Raw genomic sequence first — 6,002 nt, forward strand, 5'->3', positions numbered from 1 at the left:
AACTAACATATTCTAACTAGTGGCTAACGTCGCACAGATTGTTTGCTGGGATAGTTATAAATCGTATGGGAGTTAGGAAATGAAATTGGAACTGTAAAAATGCCGTCTTCAACAGACGTTATAGTTTTAAAAATTCGAACAGTTTCGTCTGGAAATTTATAACTGGAATACTGCTCAGTTGTATTTTTGCACGAATTTGCAACAGAATTTACTCGAGTTTTATTTCGTTCAAAACAATAGAAGATGACGTCATCAGCTACAAAAAATACTGTTGCATCGACAGCATAACAATTTGACATTTGAATTGGCCTCGGAACATTATTTTTTCTTTTTCCAGTATAAAACATGTGCAGTTTATAACTGCTACTGAAGATGCATTACTTGTTTTATATCTTTGACAGTTATAAAATGTAAAACTCGGGAAATAAATATAACTATAACTGTAACATTACTAAATATGCCCTTATGTTTTAGTTATAAGATTAGTTATTTACTGCCATTCTACGCATAATTGTCCCATGTTACCTTTAATGAAAAATCTCAAACTCGAGTCAATTTGTCCAACTGAAATTAAGTTGTTTGATAATAATGAGATTGAGACTGAAAACCGTTTAAATAAGTAGTGATTCGTTTTATCAAGACAAAATTTTCAAATCGACTTAACTGCTTTTGTAAACAAAGATTCAAACGACGATTTGACGAATCTGATAACTCTCCCACGCAAACCAACACCACCAATCCAGCTTTCCACGCTTGGTAATGGCGGCTTGTTGGTGTGTAGAAATCAATCGGTCACTGTACTGTTTGACACTAGCTGGAGGAAAGCTCACTGGCGTTCCTGGATGAGGGGAACACGCACAGCTGAAAGTATGCTCTTTTGGGCAGAAATACACTCTTTCCGGGAGAATGGGACTACCCACAAGGGAATAAAATTTGACGCATAAAAAGAATAAGTTCTACACACTTTCCTGTTTTTATGCATAAATGTTATTCATTTGTGAATAAAAGATAGTCATAATTGTGCATAATATTTATTCCTTTTTATGTGTAGTCCCATTTTCCCACGAAAGAGAGTACTTTGAAGTCATAATTGAATACTTTATAGTCAAAAAAGCATACTTCAAAGTCTTTTGTGTGTAAACTTTTTTAGCAGTGAAGGGAAAAAAGGCCTTTTCGCCAGTGAGTTTTCCTCCAGCTAGTGTCAAAAAGTACAGTGACCGATTGATTTTTACATACCAACAAGCCGCCATTACCAAGCGTGGAAAGCTGGATAGGTAGGTGAAGGCATCCGCTACCTGTTGATGGTGTTGGTTTGCGTGGGAGAGCTATCAGATTCGTCAAATCGTCGCTTGAATCTTTGTTTACAAAAGCAGATAAGTCGTTTTGAAAATTTTGTCTTGTTATGTCCTGGAAAAGTGTTGCCTTACGCTCATTACGTCCTAAAAATATTTGTTAAATTTCAAGATCCAGTCGATTCTGAAATTAGTGGGACAAATTGACTAGAGTTTGGAATTTTTCATCAAAGATAATATGGGACAATTATGCGTAGATCGGCAGATTAGGGCCTGTTCAAATATTACGTAACGCAAGAAAACGTTATTTTTAAGAACCCCCCCACCCTATCGTAACAATTCGTAACAATTTTCAGAACCACCCCCACCCCTATGCGTAACGTGTAACTGTTAAACCCCCAATACTCGGAGTATTCGGATGATTTGCAGAAACAATTTATACGTGTAATTTATGTCGCCCAAACTGTTATTATTATTCCACAATATCCACATACAATATAAACATAATCACACACTCAAAAGCTACACACAACATTAACATATGTCTCACTGGAGGAGGATTTCTGGATTTCTGGATTTCTCGCTGGAGGTCTAGGCCACAGCATCGCTCCGTTGAATATCCTGCGAAGTAGAAGAATTCATAGAAACTCGACGTTGTTCTTCAGGTTCGATGATCTTCTTCAAATGTGCTGAGTTGCGTTGATAAGTTTTCCCAGTCATTTCATTCTGCACCGTCACACGTGTCCCTGATTTCGACACTATCGTGCAAACGTGGTGCTCAGCTTGTTTCCAGGGTTAAGGTTTTGCATCACAACTTTATCTCCTTCCTTTAGATTGGACTCCTTCGCATTCCGTTTTTCCTTTTCATGATGACCTGAATGATATTTGCCACTCCAGTCACGGTCCTGAAACTCTTCAGTTATTGGGTTTGTTTCAACTTCTTTCAAGAACGGAATCTTAGTTCTAATGGTACGACCCAACAAAAGCTCAGTTGGAGTTTTACCGGTAGTGTGGAGTAGAATAGTACATAATAAGGTACTCGTTGAGATCTTTTTGCCAATCACGCTTCAAAGCTGAACTTATTTGAAGACGTTTTAATAAAGAGCGATTCTGTCTTTCCACTTCTCCATTCTGTTGCGGCCAATACGGTGTTGTGAAGTTTAAGTGAATGCCATTTGTTTTACAGTATTCGCTAAAATCCAAACTGATAAATTGTCTGGTGTATATCTAGTGTAATTGTGCGAGGAAAGCCCAATCGTCTGAATATTGTATGCAATTTATTAACCGTTTCCTTGCCTGTTATTTTTGTCATGACTTCAACTTCTTTATAACGACTGTAATAGTCAATTATGACTAACAGGTATTCCCCTGAAGGCAGTGGTCCCAGGAAATCAATCGCGACGTCTACCCAAGCTTCAGATGGTAATGGACGCCTTTGCATTGGTTCTGGTTTCTGAGGCAACCCAACTAGTCGGCATCCTTCACAAGAAGCCACCCATTTAGCTATTTCCTTATCCATTCCAGGCCACCAAACTCTATCACGCATTCTCCGTTTCATTGCCGATTCTCCTGGATGCCCTTCATGTGCCAGCTCCATAAATCTTCTCCTCAAATTTACAGGAATAACCATTTTATTATTACGCACGACGATCTCCCCAACGAGACCAAGTTCATTTCTAAACGGTTCATATGCCTTTGTCTCAAGCCTGTTCCATGTACCGCAGCGAAGAGAATCCCTTATCAAGGTTAGCTCTGCATCTTGAATAGAAGCTTCCTCAATTCACCGATGTCAATGGCAGTTGATTCTAAAATTGCCAAGACAAGAAACTTGTCTTCTTGTTCCTTATTTTTAGTTTCCATTGGCCGAAGGTCTGTTAATCTCGATAAGGGATCGGCAATATTAGTTGAACCTTTCCTGTACTTCACGGTGAAGGTAAAGCACTGTAAATGCAAAACCCATCTTTCGATTCTAGGGCATGGCCGAGAACTTGACTTAAACAGTGATTCCAGAGGTTTATGGTCAGTTTCCAGCTCGAACACACGACCAATCAAATACATGGAAAACCTTTCCACGGCCCACACTAATGCAAGAGCTTCTTTTTCTGTTTGACAGTAACGTTGTTCCGTAGAGGATAAGCTTCTACTTGCATAGCAAATGATGAAAGGATTCGAATCATCGAACGCGTTTTGGAATTGCACTAATACAGCTCCTAAGGCAACAGGAGAGGCATCAGCAATAACTCGAGTATGCAATTTATTGTCAAAAAATTTCAACTGTTTAACATCGCCAATCATGTTCTTCAATTTCTTGAATGCGGTATCTTGCTCTTCATTCCAAACGAAGGGTGTTCCATTACGAGTAAGAGTTCGAAGGGGCGCCGAAATAGTTGCTAGGTTGGGCAAGAATCTACCAACATATGTTGCGAGTCCCAAAAAACTTCTTAACTCCTCAACATTTTGTGGTGGTCTGGAACTCTGCAGTGCTTCTACTTTACTCTCAGCTGGTCGAATTCCTTCACTGGAAACGTGATGACCTAGAAATTCTAACTCAGTGACTTTGAATAAACATTTCCGATCATTGAGCAGCACATCATGGCTTTGTAGAACAGCCAAAACCTTCTGTAGACACCGATTGTGTTCCTCCTCATCAGCACCGAAAACTATAATGTCGTCAATGTAATTGACGCAATTTTCACAATCAGCTAAAAGTTGCTCAATTGGGTCCTAAAATGAAGAATCGATATTCGATTTTCTTTCAGGGAACGATGAAGGTAATCATTCTAAACGTGTCAGTTTTTCTTTAGACTCAAAAATCGAAAAAAACATTGTTTAATTTGAAATTGAAAAATAGATGAATAGATGCTTCCTCGACATTTTCGATCTTGTTTGACGTACGGATTCAAACGCACTAGCAGAACACCACAGGGCACTTGACTCACCTTTGACAGTTAATATATGGGGCTGACGTTTTGGGCTGATGGTTCATTCGTTCTGAAATGTTGCACAGCCCAAAATTTGCCTTAAAATGTTTTAACCCTTTATAAGGCAGTGGCAACTATATTGCCACCAACAAATAATATGTTTTTCTATTTATTAATAAGAGCTCTACTTATTATTTCACATGTAGTGACTTTAGTAACACCCCAGATGAATTTGAGCCATAAAAAAATTGAAATGTCAATTTGAGAACAGTTTTTTTACGAACAGATCGTAAGTTTCAAGTGGAAGAAGGATTTTCAGTTATAATTCGTTAAAAATACGACAAAGATATATTTTTTCCCGTTGGCATCAATTATTTTGAATCTCCTGTGTTAGATTACTACGTGATTAGCGTGAAAAAAGCTTTGCCTTTCTGTATATTTCGTTTTTGGATTTTTGACGAAATTGTGTTTTTTTCCCAAGGGTCCCCCCTCGGGAGAAAAAACGCGAAAATTTTTTTTTTCACTTATAATGCGTTTTCTGACTAGGACTCTTCACCAAAAATGTAACGTACCTTGATTTGACTGGTTCTACGTAAAACCAAATTTTTAAAAATCTTTTTATATTTTTATTGCCATCAATGTTGTCCCGCTTCGCGGGCAATGGCAACTATATTGCCACCAATGTTTTACCGCTTGGCGGGCAGTGGCAACTATATTGCCACCAATTTTTCAATGTTTCTGAACTGTTTAATGTATAACAAACATACATTTGAGTTTAATACCATGTCAACATTGTGTCCTATTGTTGTTTTTGTTAATTTATTGTTTAGATTCGTCTGCCTTATAAAGGGTTAAACACAAAAATATTATTTTTACTGATTTAGAATTTTACCAGAATTTTTATAACAACGGTTCAAGTATTCTTGACCGATGCACTATTGTTTGCAATCATAAACGAGGTAGGGCTTTAGGACCCAATTGTCGCACAGGTACAACGTTCCGAACGACCGCCCTGCACAAACCCGACCTGTAGTGTAAATTGTGCAAGACCGATGAACACGCTGTATCAAGCCGTAAGTGCCCGGTATACGAAAAGGAGGTTGCTATCCAACATCTCCGTGTGGATCTCGGCATCTCGTACCCACAAGCCCGCCGGGACCACGAAATTCGAATCGAAGCCACCAACCGGAATCCAAATTCGTACGCCAATGTAGTCGCCAACAGCAAGGACACCGAAATCGGAGAACTGAAGAAGCCATGGTCGCACAGCTCCTTGCCGATTCCAAGGCCAAGTACAAAAGGATTGCGAAAATGGAGAAGGCACTTCACCACAAAAGCCTCGGCGACCGAATGGATAAAGTAAAGGAGCACGGAACAATCGAGGAGTTGGTTAGGCAGATTGCTGAACTTTCAACCACAGTGAAGAAACTGCAGACTGACCTTGAAAAACGGGATGAACTGATTGTGAGGAAGGATGAGACGATCAGGAGGCTGATCAATCAGGCTGACTCCATTGCCCTGACAGTAATCGCGCTCTCATCTCACAATTCACCATACCCGAAACGCCGCAGTCCAGAAAAGGTAACGCGCCTACAACCGTAGAGAGCATAGAAAAATGGTTCGAAAAACACATGCCCGAAACGAACGAAGCAAAAGGAAAGAAGGAAAAGGCGAAGTCTCAAAAGAAGAAAACTTCAAAATGCGAAATTTCTTCTGACGAAGACACTACGACCACTTCCTCTCATCAGTCGAAACGGACACGATCGACTACCAAATCCACCACCAGCCA

The sequence above is a fragment of the Armigeres subalbatus genome, chromosome 3, assembly GCF_024139115.2.
Source record: "Armigeres subalbatus isolate Guangzhou_Male chromosome 3, GZ_Asu_2, whole genome shotgun sequence".
Classification (NCBI taxonomy): domain Eukaryota; kingdom Metazoa; phylum Arthropoda; class Insecta; order Diptera; family Culicidae; genus Armigeres; species Armigeres subalbatus.